The sequence below is a fragment of the Dipodomys merriami genome, unplaced genomic scaffold (assembly GCF_024711535.1).
Source record: "Dipodomys merriami isolate MVZ:Mamm:240054 unplaced genomic scaffold, mDipMer1.0.p SCAF_6, whole genome shotgun sequence".
NCBI lineage: Eukaryota > Metazoa > Chordata > Mammalia > Rodentia > Heteromyidae > Dipodomys > Dipodomys merriami.
Genome location: NW_027206179.1, coordinates 29,592,768 through 29,613,767, shown reverse-complemented (window position 1 = coordinate 29,613,767; position 21,000 = coordinate 29,592,768).

Below are 21,000 nucleotides of genomic sequence, written 5' to 3'. Positions count from 1 at the left end.
TCTTTTTTCAGATATTGAGTTAAAAAAGAGCCAAGCTGTTAACAAATTTTAAATGCTTCTATTTTTCTTAGCTATACATTAGAAAATATTCCTGGGTCACTGTGAGTTCTTATTAAACACAATTATTTTTATTTCACTTGAAAGAACTGTAAATATCTATAAATGCTTTTTCTCTGTAGTGCTACCTACTTTATTCTAATGATTGTTTCAATTTTGATTTCACCTGTCATATCACAATTCTTTGTTTTTAATGATTGCTAAATAATATATTTCTTACTCGCATCACAAGTCCTCTAATCTTTCTTTTGCTGAATGTTTTAAATATTTTCATATCTGAAATATTCAGACATTACTTTTTCTAAATATCTCCTCTGAATTTAAAAAAGTATAAAGACAAAAATGACTATTGAATGAATCATATATGCTAGAATCTGACTAGTACCAACTTTAATATTAGCTGCTAAGATTTGACATTGACATTTATGTAAACTTCAGTTTTCTCAGTATGAAATAAGAATAAAAATACATATATCAGAGTTTTAATCAGATGTAAGCCTATAATATCTCTTATAGGCACAAATGAGTGATCTTTCCCAAGGCACATTTTGCTGTTTTCCAGGAAAAAAAAAGATAAAGTCCTATAACTCCTCAGCTTTTAAATTAAAATAAAATTGTATAAGTGTAATACAAACATAAAATTTATAATGTACATTAGCAGGAGTCAATTAGTCTTTATTCAAATATTTATTTATTCAGTCAAAGTTAACATTATATCCGTCACCTTCCTGTATACTGACAATGTACAAGCAGAGGGGAAATATAGGAAGCAACCCCATTCACAATAACCTCCCAAAAAATAAAATATTTAGGAATTAACCTTAACAAAGATGTAAAAGAACTATTTAACGAAAACTATAAAAAGTTAAAGAAAGAAATTATAGAAGACACTAGGAAATGGAAAGAACTTCCATGCTCTTGGATAGGCAGACTTAATATAGTGAAAATTGCAATACTGCCAAAATTAATATACAAATTTAATGTAATTCCTATTAAAATTCCAATGATGTACATTTCTGAAATATAGAAAATAGTCCAAAAATTCATATGGAACAACAAAAGACCTAGAATAGCCAAAACAATTCTAGGGGAAAAAGACAACATGGGAAGGATCTCTATGCCAAACTTCAAACTCTACTATAGAGCCATAATAATAAAGACAGCATGGTACTGGCACAAAAACAGACCCGAAGACCAATGGAATAGAATAGAATATCCAGAAATAAAACCACATACCTACAGTCAACTGATATTTGACAAAGGAGTCAAAGACAGTGAAAGAAATACAGACTCTTCACCCACTGGTGCTGAGAAAATTGGGTGACCACATGCAGAAAACTAAAAGTGGACTCCAACTTATCACCATGAATCAACATCAACTCAAAATGGATTAAAGACCTTATCATCAAAATCTGAATCTCTGAAACTACTGAAGGACAGAGCCGGAGAGACACTTGAACTTATAGGCAAAGGCAGGAACTTCCTGAACAGAGTCCTAGGGTCACAACAAATTGGAGAGAGACTCAACAAATGGGACTACCTTTAAATAAAAAATTTCTGCACAGCTAAAACTATAGCAACCAAGCTAGAAAGACAACCAACTAATTGGTAAAAAATATTTACCAGCAGTATGTCAGACAAGGGGTTAATATCCAGTATACAGGTAACTCAATAAACGAATGAATCCCTCCCAAACCTAACAAACCAATTACTAAACGGGCAAGGCAACTAAAGAGAGACATCTCAGAAGAAGAGATAAAAATGGCAAAGAAACACATGAGGAAATGTTCACCATCCCTGGTTGTCAAGGAAATGCAAATAAAGACAACCCTGAGATACCACCTTACCCCAGTCAGAATGGCCCACATCCTAAAGTCAGCCAACGACAAATGCTGGGGGGATGCAGAAAAAGAGGAACCCTATTACACTGCTGTTGGGAATGTACACTTATACAACCACTTTGGAAATCAGTCTGGAGGATCCTCAGAAAGTAAATATTGACCTCCCTTATGGCCCAGTCATACCACTTCTAGGCAACAGGAACCAATATACAAGGACACATGCACCTTCATGTTTATTGTGGCACTGTTCACAATAGCCAGGATATGGAAACAACCCAGATGTCTCACCACAAATGAATGGATCCAAAAATTGGGGTATCTATACACAATGGAATTTTATTCAGCCAGCCATTAGAAAGGACAAAATAATGACATTTTCAGGGAAATGGATGGAGCTAGAAGAAATCATGTTGAGTGAGGTAAGCCAAATGCAAAGAGACAAACGGCACATGGTCTCCCTGATAAGTGGATGTTAAATGCAAAATGTTCGGTGATACGACAAAATTAACAGGACTTAAGAAACAAAGGACTTCCACTAAATAACCCTATGCTGCTGATCACATGTATGGTATATATGTGCACACCGGACGGAAACCAGGGGGACGACACAGAACTCAAGGGAATCAGGGAAAAACATACACCAGCGGGACCCATCAGCTGCACTGGACATTGACCAAAATGAACTAAGCAACTCAATGGCAGCGATGGGAGGGAGGGAACAAGTGGGAAAGAAGGAATAGCTGATGCTATGCAAAACAAAAGAAATGTACATATAACCCATTGTGGAAGAAATAACTGTATCGCAAAGCTCATAGAACTCATAAATGTTATAGACCATGATAGACAATTTGCTCCAGGAAAGTTAGAATGTGTTTGTGACTTTAACTAAGCTTCACTATCCCACAACACTGTGAAATTTGGGAAATTATGTAACTACTTAATCACAATAAAAAATTTGCAAAAAATGAGTGGGAGGGACTGAGTTGGGAGAGGTTGGAGGGAATGGTTGAAGGGGTGACATCAATCAAGATGCATTGTACTTTTTTAACTGATTTATTGAATGGTAAATCCTTGGTACTACTACTTAAAGATAATAAAAATTAAATTAAAAAAGATTAACATTATAGATAAATTTCCCAGTGATGATTCATTGAGCATTAAATGTATCAAAATCTAAGCTCATGACTTTTCCTTGCTAAAGTATTTAAGAATTGCTATTTATTTGATGATATTGAGTTACTTACATTAGAATATAAAACATATACATTAATTTTAATCTATTAGCAGATATTTCTCTAGTTATTGCAGTGATCTGTGAGATAATCCTTTGTAAGGCTTATGAATTGTAAAATAGTCTTATGTATAGAAAAAATGTTTCACATAATGAAATTAGTAATTTGGAGAATACTGTGTGTGTGTGTGTGTGTGTGTGTGTGTGTGTGTGTGTGTGTGTGTGTGTGTGTAGTGAGGTGGGGTAGAGTAGGGGCATGGCATTGCTGTGTCCTGGGATTTGAACGAAGGCTTGGATTTTGTCCCTGGGCTTTTTTGCTCAAGACTCAGACTCTATCATTTGAGACACAGTCCCATGTCTGATTTTACTTTTCTTTTTTTTTTTCTTTCTGCACAAATGGAGATAACTATCTCACAAACATTCTTGACAGGGTGGTTTCCAGCTGTGATTCTCAGATCTCAATCACTTAAATTTCCAGGAATAAAGGAATGAGACACTGGCACCCTGACAAGACTATACTTTCTTATAATTGTAAATGTGTTTATGATTTTTTTTAGCTGTAATGAAATAAAACTGAGGCTTTCATAAGGAATAGAAGTTGATATCATTGGACACAATTGAACAAATATATCTTTTGGTCTCGTTTAGGATGTGTTGTTATAATGGTTTATATGCATATGAAAATATTCATATATACAGACCATTATTAACCTCAATGAGCAATGATCCACAGTTCAACTAAATCAAATTGCCTGTATACTGGAATGCTCATCTGGCTCAACCAATAACATGTGTCAAAACTAATTTCCACTATCTGATATTTATTTATTTATTTATTCATTCATGTTTATTTAGCCACTCATGGGACTTGAACCATGGGCCTTGGTGCTGTCCCTGAGCTTCTTTCACTCAATGCTAGTGCTCTATCACTTGAGCCACAGGGCCACTTTGGGCTTTTTGAGTAGTTTATTGGAGATAAGATTCTCAGGGACTTTCCTTCTCAGGATGACTTTGAACCACAATCCTCAGGCTTGAACCACCAATGCCTGAATTCACTCTCATTTATTATTTAAATATTTCTTTATTTGCTTTGGATTATCAGTGATGCAAAGCTTTGAAAATTCATGTTGTATATATATATATGTATATATAGATATGATTCTTTCTTTATTTTTTATACTTTCTAGGTACTAAGCATATTTTCAGAAACAAAGGACAAGCAAAATGATTCCCCTAGTTCCCACTGCAAATTTTATTGATAATAAAGTTGACTTAATATTTTGATCCATATTTGTTTTTAAAGGATATCATTTATGAACCTAATCCTCCTCCTTGCCAAAAATGGTCCTGGTTTGCAGCAAAGCTAAATAATAGGACCAATTAAAACAAACAAACAAATAAAAGGGAAAACAACACTTTCTTGACCCAGTTCCTCAACTTTGACTGGGAGCTGAAGAAAATAAGAACAAAATATTTTGATAGATGATATAAAGAAATTATGAATGTTCCCTTTCACTATCTATAGTAAAATTCAGTTACAAACAAAAAACAAAACTGTTTTAACAGTAATTCTATTACTACACAGTTAAATGAGATAGTTAGAAGCCCATAAAGAGATCAAATAAAAAGAACGTTAGTTTATGCTCTACATTAGATTCTGTTCTGGCTAATGTGAAATGACCATTACATTCTTGTATCTGGGCAATATCAGTGTCAAAATGACTAACTCTGGTAAATATTTTACTAGAGAATTTGTCAAGAGCCATTTCTTCCAAATCAGAATATCAAAATTATATAAATTTTTAAGCAAAGACAAGAAGTGTTCCACACTGTATGTCAAACAAAAGGGGGGGAGGGAGATGAGTTGAGGCCAGGGTTAAAAACTGAATGTAGAAGCATATGGGGAACATTATTGGTGGAATTAACAGTCAGTTGGCAGTTGGCAGATTAGCCACTTAGGAAATATAAGTCAAAGGTAAATTATTTCAAAACAGTTTAAGTTTCTGTAATGTGTCCAGTGGGATTGGTCAACATCAAGTGGAATGATGTCAAATAGTTAAGATGAACTGGGAACATTAGCTCTATCTTCTCTTTTACGTTTTTGTCTGTTAGGGCTGGCCAATGAGTGTTCCACTTACTTACTTCCTCTCAAAGAATCAGGGAAGAATTTATTAGAACATAATCATAATGTAGATTGTTCAGTTCACATGAATTTGAGTGACCATTTTGATCAGATTTTGATATTAGTGCTAAAAGCCATACAAAGATATTATTTCTGCTTATGTTGTTTGCAAGAAGCAGCCTTATAAATATATGATATATGGAACTTTAATCCTAATATTATCATTACTGCTCTTCTTCTTGCCGATCAGCTATAGATGCAGCTGCGCACAAGTAAGAAGACCTATTAGGGACATAAAACATACCATAATCATTTCTAGCACTAGTAGGAAATATGGAGAGACAAAAGATGTTCCCAGGATACCAGGAGGCTTGCTTTGTTGTTGGTGTTATTGTTATTATTATTATTATTATTAAACACATTGACTCACTATAAAGCACTGGCAAACTTGGTATTACCTATACAACCCACGGTTCTCTTATCTTGCTATTCTCCCCAGGACTAAGATTCACCAGGATGAAACATCTCAAGGTATTTTGAAATAACTTATGTAGTAAAAATTCAGACAATGATTTCATACTTCAAAAATAAGAAATAATGTGACTATATTAATGATGTACTTATATTAAGTTAGATATAAAAACAAAAATTCTAAATACCTTGTGTTCTTATTGTGCTTAAAACTACAGAATAAAATTACAGAAAAATAAGTAGGAAAATATGTAAGCTTATTATGCAGCTGAACTAGTATTTGTGTCTTTATGCTAGCTGTAAGACACAAATTCCCAAGCTAGTTGCAGTGGCTCAAACCTGTAATCTCCAACTATTAGGGAGAAACATGGGAACAGCCAAGGCAAAATTTAAATCTCATTAAAATAAATAAGCCTGGAGCTGTGCTTGTAGAAAAGAACAATGCAAATGTGGTCATAAGATAGAAAGTAAAACACCAGTCTGAGAATAACTAAGTTTATAAAGAGTTAGATGACTTTAGTTTTTCACCTTGTTCAACTACTTTGGAAAGCAGTATGGAGGTTCCTTAAAAGATTCCACATAGAGCTCCCCTATGACCCAACAATCCCACTTTTGGGCATTTACCTGAATGATCACAAACAAGATCAAACGAAATCTACCAGTACAACTATGTTTATTGCAGCATTATTTACCATAGCCAAGATATGGAACCAACCCAGATGCCCCTCAGTAGATGAATGGATCAAAAACAATGTAGTCTATATACACAATGGAATTGTATGCCTACATCAGAAAGAATGACATTGCCCCGTTTGTTAGGAAATGGAAAGAGTTGGAAAAAAAATTATCTTAAGTGAAAGAAGCCAGGCCCAAAGAAACATACATAGGTCCCACGGTTTCCCTTATTTGCAATAACTAGTATATGTCTGAGTCAAGCAGAAAAGGTCAGATAAGTTGATGTTAGGGGAATGAACCCCAAGATAAGTATTCAAATATTTTTTTTGTTTTTTTTTTCCTTTCATGCAATTGTTTCTATCATATTTATAAGATTTCTATGTTGCTTTGTATGTCCCTCCACCAAAGTATAACCCATGCTTTCACTGTTTTTGATGTTGGTATAATTTGTGGAGGGGAAGGGGAAAAAAACAAATCGTTTAGCTAAGGATACAGGTGGGCCCATTCCAACAATGAGATGTACAAGTCGTTATGTCGAAAAACGAACTTATCAACTTTGGTGGGGCTAGCGGGGAGGATCGGGTGGAGGGAGGAGCGGAGTATGGGAAGGAATGGGAAGGGGAAACAAAGAGGAGGCAACAATGCTTGATAAGAAATGTACTCGTTATCTTGCCCATGTAATTGTAACTCCTCTGTACAGTATTCTCACAATAAAAAAATAAATAAAAAGAGTTGGATCAATAGCTCAAATTATAAAATATTTGCTTAACAAGTATACAAGATTCTGAGATCAAAAGCTAGATCCTGTAGAGGTCTTTGCAGGTAAATCTCAGAAAATATGTGTGTCAGTAAAAGTAAAGTAAAAAGCCAGGTGCAGTTGGCTCATGCCTGTAATCCTAGCTACTTGTGTGGCTGAGATCGGGCACAAACGTCCCAGAAACTCTTATCTCCAGTAAACCACTCAGAAAACCAGAAGTGGTGCTCTGGCTAAAGTGGTAGAGCTTTAGTCTTAGCTGAAGAGCTCAGGTTCAACACCCAGGTCTAGAGATCAAGACCCAGGTCCGACAAAAAAAAAAAAAAAAGTAAAGTGAAAGAAAATATGCAAGGGCTATTTTATAATTACTAGATGATTTAGAAAGATTAGAATATCAGATTAATTTCAATTATAAAATTTATATTAAATTTTAATTACTTGTGATATGATATATCTACTCACCATTTATTAAATAACTGAACTTTACATATATATGAAACATCTGCAGCATATATTTGAACAGAAGGCAGATTTGTATGTTAAGTATTAATATATAAAATGAATTAAAGAAATCAAGAAGAATTACAAAGAACTAAATGACCATTTCATAATTAAGATTCTCACTTAAAGTTTCCATACCATATACATTCCATAGAATGTATTGTTAATATATATTAAAGAAATAAATCAAAGGTATATGAAATATAACTCAATTCATTCAAATGTTTGCCACGTGTAAGATAACTTTTAAACATATAGAACATAACATAAAATGATCATCTTATTGAAATTTATATTGCTTTACACCTGAATTTACAAATAAAAAAATCATATAATAATAGATAAAAAATTTCTAGTATCAATTTAAAACCTATGCAGTAAATAAAAATTAAAGAATAGTGAAAGTCAAAGTTAAACTTCTCTAGTTTTGTCTAGTCTCCATGTAGTTCATTATTTGTTTTGTAAAGATGTCTTGGAAATGTGCCACTTCTGGACAACGGAAAGCAGTTAGAGTTTCTGTTAGCCAGCCTACTCATTGTTTCCCTAGACCTCCATTCATATTATGAAAGGTATCACTAAAATACCCATGAAACCGGTCAGTTTCTTTCTTTTTTTTCTTTCCTTTTTTTACTCAGGATTCCCATCTGTCTTGTGGCTTCCTCTGTTACATGTTTGGGTAATCTGGGATGGCTCTATTTTCTGGAACAATGGTGCAGAATCATTGACTATTATGATGCAGAACAGATGTGTAACTTAAACCCTTCTTGTGAATACCACCAAGTATTTTCTCACCATCTTTTCTAAGGTGACTTGATCTATGTCCAGTTTCATTCAAATTCTCAGGCCCAGATGGTTTGATAGCCTGATATTTTAGAATTTTGCCCTAATTTACTTTTATCTGTTAAGTGTTGCCAAGATTCTTTCTTCCATACTTTTGCAGAAATCATTAGTGTTAAATGGTTATAATAATTGCTTATGATGTAGAATACATTAAAGAAGTAGAGTGAATAAGTTTTTGCTAATGATGTGAATTTTGATCATGCTGAACTAAAAGCTTTCAGAAATCATGTGTCCCTTTATGTTCCATTTATTCATGAGAAGAAAGAATAGCCTTTCTATTAAGATTATTAAGACATATTCATTCAAATTCAGAGCTAGAAATGTGGAACCTTATATGTTATAGACAATATATGTAGACAATATATAACAATATGTTATATATAGAGACAATATATAACAATATGTTATAGAACAATATAAGAATGGTGATGGGTGATATTGATTTTATATTTAAATTATTCTTTTAAAATTATGACCTAATTTCTGCATGTCAATCTTAAATGTTCTTTGTCATCCATCCAAGAGTTCACTTTATTTGAAGAAAAAGGAAAAGATCATGCTAAAATAACTTCCATCCAAACATTTACACTTGTTTCATCAGATATAAAGGTAAAAGAAGATCCTAATAAGAATCATATTCAATTATTGGTGTTAAAATTGATTGCTAGCTGGGTGTTGGTGGCTCATGTCTGTAATCTTAACTATTCAGGAGGTTGAAATCTGAAAATCACGGTTAAAGCCAGCCTGGGAAAAAAAAGTCTGTGAGACTCTTATCTCCAGTAAAAGCTATTCAGAAAAAGCCAAAGTGGAGTTGTGGTCAAGTGATAGAGAAGTAGCCTTGAATCAAAGAAACTCAGGGACAGCCCCCAAGCCCTGAGTTCAAGCCCCAGGACTGGAACAAAAAAAATTGTTTTATATTAAAGTTCATAGAATATAGGATTCTTATGTAATAGAATCAGGTCACAGTAACAATGTAATAGTATTGCAAATAATATGTTAATTTTCATGAACAAATCTAAGTCCATAAATAATAATTTTAAATTTAGGTATATTTTCAAAAGCACAAACATAAAGAATTTATTTTCATATCATGAAATGGGACATATTGCTTTAAAGGAAAATTTATCTAGTAAGAACAAGTGTTTGAGAGATATGTGATAAGTTTTGAATTTGGTTCAACTAAGTTAAAATCTGCCTCTATCATTTTTTATTAATACGTTTTTTATTGTGAAAATACCATACAGAGGGGTACAATTACATAAGCAAGATAATGACTACATTTCTTACCAAGCTTTGTTGCCTCCTCCTTTGTTTTCCCCTACCATCCATCCCTGCCCTTCTATACCCCCACACACACCAAAGTTGTAAAGTTCATTTTTTATCATAGCATCTTGTAAATTTCATTGTTGCAATGGGTCCACCTGTATCTCTATTTAAACAATTTGTTTTTTACCTTCCCCTCCCCAAATGATACCAGCATCAAATACCATGGGGGAGGGAGATACAAAGCAACCAAAAGAAATCACCTTATAAGTACATTAGAAACAATGACAAGAAAGAAAAACCACTTGAGTCCTTATCTTGGAGTTCATTTTGCCTAACATAAACTTATCTGACCTATTCTGCTTGTCTCAGACATATACTAGTTATGGCAAATAAGGAAAAACATGGGACCTATGTTTCTTTGGGCCTGGCTTACTTCACTTAAGATAATTTTTTCCAAGTCTTTCCATTTCCTAACCAATGGGGCAATGTCATTCTTTCTGATGGAGGCATAGAATTCCATTGTGTATATATACCACATTTTCTTGATCTGTTCATCTACTGAGGGACATCTGGGTTGGTTCCATATCTTGGCTATGGTAAATAATGCTGCAATAAACATAGTTGTGCTGGTAGCTCTAGTATGGTCTTGTTTGTGATCATTCAGGTAAATGGCCAAAAGTGGGATTGCTGGGTCATAGGGGAGCTCTATGTGGAATCTTTTGAGGAACTTCATACGACTTTCCAAAGTGGGTGAACAAATTTACACTCCCACCAACAGTGCAGTAGGATTTCCTTCTGTCCATATCCCCTCCAGCATCTGTGTTATTAGAGTTCTTGATTATAGCCATTCTAACTGGGGTGAAGTGGAATCTCAATGTTGTTTTGATTTGCATTTCTTTTATGGATAGAGAAGTTGAGCATTTCTTCATGTGCCATCCTTCTTTCCTGTTCAGAGAAGTTTCTCTATGTCTTCAGTTATTTATTGGGCCATTGTTTCTTTGAAGATTTGTTGTTGGGGGATGTAATTTTTTGAGTTCCAGGTATATTTTAGATATGAGACTCTTGTCCATTATATGGCTAGTGAAGATCTTCTCCCAATCCGTGGGCTTTCTATTGATCTTGCTAGCTATGTCCTTTTCCAAGCAGAAGCTCTGCAATTTCATGCAATCCCATTAGTCCAACCGTTCTTTGATTTGTTGTGTTTCTGGGTCTCTATTAAGAAAATTTCGGCCTGTGCCAAGGAGACCTAGAGTTTCTCCTATTCAGTCCTCTAATGTTTTCAGGGTGCCTGCTTTGACTCCAAGGTCTTAGAAACAGTACTCAACAATCTTCTGCAAGTGCACTTTTCTGTTTATTAGCAATAAAGTGTTCAAAGCAAGAAGTACACATTCTACTGCAGTTAGGCAAGGAAAGAATAGGTTTAAAGAAATGGATGTCCCTCCTCCATGGTATAACCACTGTTTTCACTGTATTTGATGTTGGTATAATTTGTGGAGGGGAAGGGAAAAAAAACAAATTGTTTAAATAGGGATACAGGTGGACCCATTGCAACAATGAGATATACATGATGTTATGTTGGAAATGAACTTTACAACTTTGGCGTGGGGGGCAGGGAGATGGGAAGGGGTGGGAAAGGGAAAACAAAGGAGGAGGCAACAATGCTTGATAAGAAATGCACTCATTATCTTGCCCATGTAATAGTAACCCCTCTGTATGGTATTTTCACAATAAAAAAAAAGGACCGATTGTGATTCATGTTACACTGGGCCACACCCACATCTTAACCAAATACTCCAATATATATACTTGGAGAATTATCTTATTTTTTAATATTGACTTCAAAATTGTGACTTATTTACAAATATTTTACTCAGAAAGTTAGGTTTTCTCTTATGAGTTGCTATCTCAAATAACTGGCAAGTTATTCAAGTGTAATCATGAAAACAGCTGCCCATGTGTGGTGAGTTTATTACAAATGTTTAATGTAGAAACTAGCTACTGGAGAAAGTAACTCTCATTTAGGCCATGTAACATATGTTGTCATCTTTAGGAAACAGGATTCTACATGATATTAAATGTAAATAGTGGATGTGGAAATTTAAGGAAGAAAAAACTTTAAAATATCTAGTAATTCATCAATATGTTTTGAAAGAACAAATGTGCAGATTCCTTCTACATAATGCAGGACTTAATCATCACCAAAAGCTGGGATTGGGTGGTCTCACAGCACTTGCTTTCCAACTAAAAATAGATGAAAAAGTGAGTGTTTATATTCAGTGATGAAATAATTTTTTTTTTAAAAGTAGAATTAGAAAGATGGGAAGGGCATCCAATATGTATTTTTGTTACTTGTTTTCTGTGATGTTTTTATGTTTGTTTGTTTTGTTTTCCCCCAACTGATGTTAAAACTAATGCTGGCTGGATGACTTTTTAAACACACTTGAAATAGGTTACCAAATTCACTACCAGATTCACTACCTATAAATCTATTACCTCTTGTCAGCAATTGGTTTCCTTGTTTTGTGTACTGAGACACCAAGAGAATAATTCTTGTCACCTTTCTGCAAAGCTGGAGAGATATCCAATGAAATAACCACATTAGAGATAATTTCAAACAGTTCATAATTATCCAATCTCCATCCTCTTTTAGAATTTTAAAATTCATCACTTTGAACTCTTGTTTTTTGTTAATATTGCCACAATGGATATAATCAACATGATTAAAATATCTGCAATAGCTTTGATTTCCAATGGCTTTGTACCAGTATCTTTTTCACTCTACAATTCTGGTGAGGTTTGACTTTTGATATCCTTCCCTTAATGAACATATTATACAGAGCATACTCAGCCTTTTGCTCTTTTCTGCCTTTAGTGTTCAACCATGACGAGTCTACTAACTAGCTTCCTTATGAAACAGCTTTTCTTGTTTCCTGACATTTGATTATATTGTCTGAAACACTATTAGATTCTCTGGTTTGGGTGCCAGATGCTAAACACAGAATTACAATGCTTACAGGTCATTGTTCAAAACACTTTAAAATACCATGTTTTGATTTTCAAAAAATAAGACTAATTAAGTTGTTGGTTTATTTTAAATCCTTCTATGATGTTCATTTTCCTACCAAATATTTTAAATAAAATATTTTGAAATTAACCCAATGATGACTAGTTGCTCTTTGTAATGAAATTTATATTTTTAATCAAAATCAAACGATTAAATGCTGGATGAATTAATTAGATATACAGCGAATAAATACATACCATTTAACTACAAATAGAGAAAACATTTTGCAGGCATGTATATATACATATATGTATATATATCAAGAACTTGGAAATATGTTCCTGAGAAAAGTTTTAATTTTTCATTCTTCTCATTCATTAAATAATTCATTGGGTAAAATATATTTATTAAATAATTTGAAATAGAGAAAAACTATAACAGCATACACTGAACAAGGGGATGTCTATGTAATGGGATACAAAAATAGAAAGCTATTCTGCTCATTAGTTGTTGATACTTTTTTTTTCTATTTTTTATGTTTAGATGTGATTAGTTTTCAAGAGTAAAGAATTCCCAGGGATGTTGCATAGCAACTTTCCCCCATGGTTTCAAGATGTATATCTTCTTAAGAGATTTAGTTTAAATTTCATTCCACTAAAAGACATACTTTATTTCATAATGAATTGGAGATATGTATTTACAAATATTATTTCATCTCAAGATTGAGAGTATTTTTTTATTTAGCTAGTTTGCACTTTTACAATCAAAATGAAGGCAAATTACATACAAGAAAGTCATTGTGAAAAACTGCATGCTTAGTACCTTTGTCTCCTATTTCAATATTTACTTTGAAGAAAATAACTAACAGTCTCTCTGGAAATAAAGATACACTTAATGATTTTTCAAAAAAAAAATTCAAGCCCATCAGTTGGATGAGTCTACTTTTGAATTTCTAACTGCAGCCTAGAGGATACAATAAGTGGATAAACTACATGTATTGATTAGACAGCATACATGAGGGCCATAGACCTCTGCGTATTGAACACTTTTATTTTTGTGAATAGAGATACTGTTTGTCTAGAAACGAAAAATAAATTATTTTAGCCTGAGAGTGGGCTAAGTACTTGACCTTTTCAGACAGCCCATGAGGTTCTCACCATGTTGTATATATGTTTGGATATGTTTAGAACGAAACAAACACACAAAAGCATCATTTTTCAACTCTTACATATGCATTTATTCCTAATAACTATTAGTAGGATATTTTATATGTTATCTTACTGAATAGTTAGAACTACCCTTCAAGATTTGATGTCATTCGCCTTTGCCATCTCCCTGGGATTGTCATTCTGATGATTTCTATATGCTAAACGTTCTAGTTGGAATTGTCTCCAACAATGTATTTTTTAACCATAGCTCAAGAACCAATTATAGATATTGGACACTTACTAATTTATTTCAGTTATTTCTAGGTGTAACAAATTAAACAAAAAATGAGACCTTAGACACTCATTAGACATAACTGGTGACAAGCATGAATCAGAACTCTATTATATAAATTTACCCTTTGTACATTTGTTGTCTAAGTGGTGTCAGAGAATTGTCTAGAGTTTGTTCACATCACCTATCTAAAAGTTCTAATACTGATATGTTTCCTTTGAGAATAAGGAGGGTATTTCTGGAACATCATTGTAGTAATGTTATACAGACCTTTGTAAAAATCATATGTCTTCTTCACTTCCTTAAGAGTTATTCAGATGATATTACATACCAGTCAAGATATTTTACATAAATCTAGATAATACTCAGTTACATCATTTTGTCAGACATATTGCTATATAACTTCTGAGCCATAAGTAATGCCGAGGAATCTTTAACCCATTGCCCTAGATTATGATATCCTTTTAATCTACAGGATCTGACATATTTTCTCCACTAATAAGATAAATATTTCATTTATCCATGCTTTGAAAACAAAGCATTTCTCATTTGTACATTTAATCCAATTGTCTACTTTCTTTTTTGTTGTTGTTGGATAAACAAGTTTATTTGTAAATTTAGTCAACATACATAATTGACCTAACAACTTCAATAGAAGGATGAATTTGAAAGCCCATCTCTAGAAAAGGGATTTTCCTAGGACAGTCAACAGAAGTAACCTAACCAAATACCATCTGAAATTGGCACCAGGCTAATAGGCTGCATTTGCAATGCTCCTACCCCATTCAGGTTTATGCTAAACTCCACAAGGAAAAGAACAAACCTTGGTATTATTTCCTCTAAAGGAGAAAAAACAAACACTTCAAGCCTTGTTATGAAATCAACCACAACACAATGAAAAGCTGTACTAACTAGCTTAGATTAGTAACAGATGATGCTGGTTCGAATAACTTTTATTCTGAAATCCCCATTCGTGTTTGCATCACCAGCTAGAGGATTAGTTAAGATGTGGTAGAATGAGGACTTACGCAAGGTATTACTATGCATACAACATTATACTATGAAAACAAGTGCAACTGGACTCTAAATTATACACACCTTAATGACAAAACTCTCAACTTGTGGATGTAAAACATTTTATTTAAAGATGTTGACACTACAATATATAAAATAGCTATTATAAATGTACATAGTGTATTCTATAGCTGCCAGGTTTACTGTTTTTTTCTTAAGGAAACTGTAAGTTACACTGTGGTTAAGACTTGTATCTTCACCCTTGAAAAAGCTCTCATTCTATCACAGTGATGTATGGTCAAACTTAACAGCCCCAATTGTTAAACACTTGGATCAAGTCATAACCAGTTTTATTTCAAAAGGACCCTGTACACATTTATCAATTCTAGTACCTTAATAGCTACCCAACAAGTCGTTAACATACAGAAACATGCATCATGAGAAGCAAGAAGTATCACCCATCCCTTCTGCATATTAACAACTTGTCACTCCTGAACCTGGTGCGCACCACTGAGAGCTGTGAACAGTCACTTTCCCATTCATCCTGAGTGAAAGATGGAATGACTTAAGTACAAATACAACGTATTAGAAACAATTTCTTACAAAAAAATCACAAATTAAACCAAAGTATTTTACAGAATTTACTACAAAATGCCATAAAAACTGCCTTCACTTTAGCTCTCTCTCCCCATATCCAGCGAGCCAATTGGATGTCTTTGGGCATGATGGTGACCCTTTTGGCATGAATAGCACAAAGATTGGTATCTTCAAACAAACCCACCAGGTACGCTTTACTAGCCTCCTGAAGCTCACCTGAAACCTCAGGTCCGTTTTGAAATCCTGGGTGATCTCTCTCACCAATCTCTGGAAAGGCAGCTTCCCGATGAGAAGCTCAGTGGACTTTTCTTTCTTTCTTTCTTTCTTTCTTTCTTTCTTTCTTTCTTTCTTTCTTTCTTTCTTTCTTTCTTTCTTTCTTTCTTTCTTTCTTCCTTTCTCTTTCTTTTTTTAATGAATTTTTTATTGTGAAAATACAGTACAAAGGGGTTACAGTTACATGAGCAAGGTAATGAGTACATTTCTTCTCCAGCATTGTTGCCTCCTCCTTTGTTTCTCCCCTACCATCCAGTCCCTCCCATCTCCTCAACTATAACCTCCACGCCCTACCCCCCCCCCCCCCGCGCCTAAACTGTAAAGTTCGTTTTTTGACATAGCGCTCAGTGATGAATCTCTCGAAGAGCCACAGTGCCAGTGCTATAGCGATGGGGTTTCTTCACCCTGCAGGTAGAGGGCGCGCTTTTCGTGGCAGATTTGGGGCCAGCTGCTTGAGAGAGGGCGCGGGGGGGGGGGGGTCCTACAAGTGGATTTAAGAGCAGTCTGCATGGTATGGGCCATTTTCGCTCACCCAAAGCCGAAGTTTCAGGCCGTTTTTCAGACCAGTGCGCCACCGCTGTTCCCCAGTGAAGAACTGCAGTTTTGCGAGCTGAGGGACGATACTATCCCAAGATAAGACCAAACCGCTGTGCGCTCGTCTAATTTCTTTAGTTTTACATTGTATCCCTTTTGGAGGAAAGCTGCTCATCACAGAGTAAATGGTTCATTTTGGCAACACTTTGGTTTTGTTTTGTTTTTTCTATTTCATACTAAGTGTAAAAACATCAAGACCTTGTTATGGCAACGAGATACAGAAGTGGTCATTTGGACAACTAGCATCATTTGGTAAGTGTGCCTACAACTATTGAAGTTCAATGTTACCTAGAAACATTCACTGCAAGAAGATGTAAACTCACAATGGTGAATAACGTTAAGAGTGTTGAACCCCAGACAGACAGACAGACAACAGGCAGAGACACTGTCTTTGGAACTTTAGTAATGTTGTCCTGCCATTTTTTTTTCCTCTGTCTAACTGACCCCTAATAAGTCAACATTTTAAGTCTAAGTGGCATAGAGAAATTCATGCAAGCCACCCTAACCAACGCACATATCTAAACAGTTTTACATGAAAATATCATTTTTAAAATCAGGTAACATTTCTACTCTAATTCTTCATATTCTAATTCTTTTGTCTTATTTTCAATTATTTTGTCTATATTCATAATCTGTATGATTTTAATGTAATTCTTAAGACCTCCCCAAATATGAAAGCTGAGTGGAAAATAAAAGGACTAATTGTACTCCTGAGAAATGTTATCAAACATTACTAAATACAGCTAAACACAATCTTCCGGTCCTCAAATATGAGATTGGCTTATGGAAAATCTTTTTTTTTTTCTCAAGTGATTTTTAAAAAAGGGAAATTCAATATTTTTGAATAAAATATGATTTCATCCTAACTTATGACATGAACAAAACATAAATACAGCCATAATGTGGGTTTAATAAGACAGCTTCTAATGAATGTAAATACCATCATTTACAAATCAACATTTGTTTCAGAGATCATAATTGGATTTCAATGAACATTTGTCTTGATAATTCTGAACTACTTTCAAAATTAATGAAAGAAAAGTTTTCCACTCATTAAAACTCATGACAAAGGCCAATGAAGTTTCAGATTTTGCCATTATTTGTAAAACATTTTGCATAATATGTATTTGCACATTTGAAAGGTTAATTCATTATGAGGCATTATGGAAAGAAATTGGTTGTTTAATTCTCATTACCAAGGATAGATATCTCACCTTCTAACTAATTGACTTGTCATTCTAAGACAAAAGGAATAAAATTGGCTGTAGGGAAACATGATTTCATTATAATGAAAATTGCCTTCTATAAGTCTACTTTTGTTAGTAGATTTTTTTCAAAAATGGCTTTATTTTCTATGCTTAACATTTTTAAATGGTATATATTTTAAGATTTAAACATTTTTATTAAGAGAACCTAGAATCCTAGAATGTAATCAATCCTTTCATTGAAAATATTGAAAGTAAATTTGATAACCTATCAGTAAGTAAAAATATTTACTACATGTTTATATAGATTCATATAGATTTGTAAATATATTTATTTTATTTATTCAATTATTATTATTATTATTTGACTCTACTTGATGAATTTTTAAAGAAAGTGAATTAATATAAACTTCAGTAACAGGATATTTTGTGTGTTATTCAAATAGTATAACATATGATGCCTCAATTTTTATAGCAATCTAAGAATTTATATAGTGGACAATACACAAATGAGACAGAAAGTATAAAGTTGGTGAAGAAATATACTCACTACTATATGTATGTGACTGTAACCCCTCTGTAAATCACTTTGACAATAAAATTAAGTTAAAAATAAATAAGCAAAAGATCAGCACAACAACTTCACATTAACTATGAGTAGTAAAAAGACCAGTTGTTGCAATTTACCTGATTATTTGTGTTTCATTTCACAATTTTTCTGAAAAAATAAAACCTAGCCCCAATTATCCAGCACCATAAAAGTACTGATTAAATATTACTGTAGCTTTTAAAATTTAATTTCAGATATTTTTGAACACAGTACACTATGGACAAGCATCAGCTGCACTGAAGTGATATCCTGTTGTTATACTGCCTGTAATGATAAAAATCTAACTAAATAATGGACATCCAAGGAAACAGAACATTAAGAATCTCAAATACTCCTTGTCAAAACTTTTCCATTAGTATTATAGTTAAAAAGCAAAGAATATATAAAAAAAAGATGACTGAAAGCTCTTGAAAACAGAATTCAACACACATTAAAAGGATCACACACTATGATCAAACGTGTTTCATTCCAGATATGCAGTGACTCATTTTTACTATCCTGGCTTTTCCTATTGAATCATTCTTTAAACTGTGCTATACATAAGGACTTATATAAATATCAAATATATAATTTATATGAATATAAAATTATTAACAATGAGAACTGAGAAACAAGTCAAATAATGTGGTCCATATTTTGTCCATGACTTTATAAAAATAAAATTTAGAAATAATTCATGCATCTCCTTTCTACGTATTGTTTGTGCTTAATTGAGAATTAACTGTAAGATTTTTACTAGATATAATCCCTAATCAATATTGTCTATCTCTATTCAGTATTATTATTTATAATGCATTGTTCAGTAGATTAAAATAATCACTGTTACCTATGATTTAATGGCACACAACTCTTTCATTGATTTATTTTTATTTTGTCCACTGATCACATATTGACCAGTAACTTTTTACTTACTATGATAGTGATTCTAAATATATCATCACTACTAAGAATATCAGTATTTTCTGGAAATATGAAGGGCAGATTATTTATCCTCACCTTAGGAAGAGTTCTACTGGCCTCTAAATAATTGAAGAAAGAGAAGATAAAAAACATACTATGAATCATAGCATAGGACAGCCCACCTTGATGATTTGGAATGCAAAAGATCTACAGTGTCACACTTGATATATTCAGTAGAGAAATGCAATAGATACACTAAAGCAATTGTTATATTCCCTTTAGTTTCCTCCTGTGTGAACACTTGCTATCTTGAGAATTGATGAAATTTAATCTCTTAAACTTCTCTTGGCATATTTTATATATAAAATCTTGTCAGAAATAATTAGGCCTTTTGGTAGCTACTCATATGACTGTGGATAATTGGCTGCATGCCAAAACAATATCAATATTACATCTGGAAAACTGGACTGACATATGGTTTACTTTAATAAGAATATATTTAGGAAAGTAGTATTATCATTTTCTGAAATAAGTTCTTTTATCTTGTCTCTGGAACTTTCATTACACCATATAAACATATTTTTTGTTGTTATTCTAAATGATTTTTTTTTGTAAAACTCTAGATGAAATCAAATATACTACCAGTTGTATATCTTGTTTGGGGAAAAATAATCTATGAGGCTTGTTGTACATACCACAGGAAATGTGTGCTTTTCTTTTCTTCTGTCTTTCAAAAAATTTGTCTATTGTGAACTATCTGTTGCAATTAAAAAGTCTTTTGATCCGAAGAAAGAGCAGTTGATCATTTGCAAACTGGAAGCCAAGGACCAAAAAACCTTTGCTATCAGCAAGTTGGTGAATTCATCAATAATTTAGGAGCAGCCTAAAGGCTATATAAAGGTGGATATTTGTTAGGAACTGCTGACTTGTTGAAAAATAAATGCATTCTATTCTAAAATGCTTGCAAGGCTTAAGCTGGCAAGTCAGGGAGTTCAGTTGAGAGGTAGAAGCAACTTTTCAATCTCCTCAGTCTGCCTTCATGTTTTTAGCTGAATGTCTTCAAGAAAGAACCTCAGGCTTTCTAGTATTTAAAAGAAATATTCCTATTTTTTTGAGGTTTCTGGGATTTTTTTTCTCATCTGAACTTTTAATAGGCTTTTTGGTCCTGCCGATATAAAAAGAATTATGTATAAAAAAATAACAAAAATATTTTTAGTTACTATTCTCCAAATGCTGATAGGTATTCAATTGGAAAGCTGTGCTTGATAAAAGTTTAGATATAATTATGTTATATAGCAAAAAAAACCTATATCATTATGTCTATTTTATTTCCTGTTTTCAAGACTATTTCTACAAACTCCAAATAAGTTACAATTTTGTTTATTGATTTATATCAGAATTAAACTTAGTCAACATTAACTTTTTTCCAAGTTTATGGCAGCCAACACTACATTTCATCCATTTAGGTGTAATAAATTGTTATTACCATAATTTATCAGTGGAACTACTTCCCTCATAAAAAGAAATACAGAGAACTCTCATCATTTCTACCCAGTGACAATGCAGCTGTGCATGTACCAAAAAGCTTCTGGGAGTGGGGAAAAT